At 41.7% G+C, this 600-nt stretch overlaps 1 protein-coding gene across 2 annotated transcripts in view; it reads right to left on the minus strand.

Moving 5' to 3' along the window:
- Window positions 1–600, minus strand: part of CCDC83 (coiled-coil domain containing 83) — an 86,890-nt gene that overhangs the window by 20,135 nt on the left and 66,155 nt on the right. The gene's annotated exons all lie outside the window — the stretch shown is intronic.

The raw sequence follows: 600 nt of genomic DNA on the forward strand, positions 1-600 counted from the left end.
CAATCTTGGCTCACTGCAACCTCCACCTCCCGGGTTCAAGCAGTTCTCCTGCTTCAGCCTCCTGAGTAGCTGGGATTACAGACATGTGCCACCATGCCCAGCTAATTTTGTATTTTTATTAGAAACAGGGTTGCTCCATGTTGGTCAGGCTGGTCTGGAACTCCTGACTTCAGGTGATCTGCCTGCCTCGGCCTCCCAAAGTGCTGGGATTACAGGTGTGAGCCACCATGCCCTGCCAAGTTCTATTAAGTTTTCTATAGTAAACTCAACTTCTAAAAGTGCATTTGCCTGAGGGGAAGACCTATTGTGTATCATTTATTACTGGGCTTGCTTTGTTCTTCCTCCCTAAAAAGGAATAGGTGGAAATCATTTTTAGATCATCAGTAGAACTTGTCTGAATAGTTAGGCAGTTATTATAGAATAGCAGGAATTGTCCTTTTCTACCCTTCAAAAACACTGCTGAACTTAGATATGAGACAGAGGCAGAGATAACTAAGAAAACATGGCTTAATGTTTACTGAAGAAATGGACTAACTTTGGTACATCAATTGGGCCTGTAAAAAAGAAGAAGAAAAATAATGTGGCTAATTCAAATAAGAA

Source organism: Mandrillus leucophaeus, unplaced genomic scaffold, assembly GCF_000951045.1.
Source record: "Mandrillus leucophaeus isolate KB7577 unplaced genomic scaffold, Mleu.le_1.0 Scaffold276, whole genome shotgun sequence".
In the NCBI taxonomy this organism is placed as follows: Eukaryota; Metazoa; Chordata; class Mammalia; order Primates; family Cercopithecidae; genus Mandrillus; species Mandrillus leucophaeus.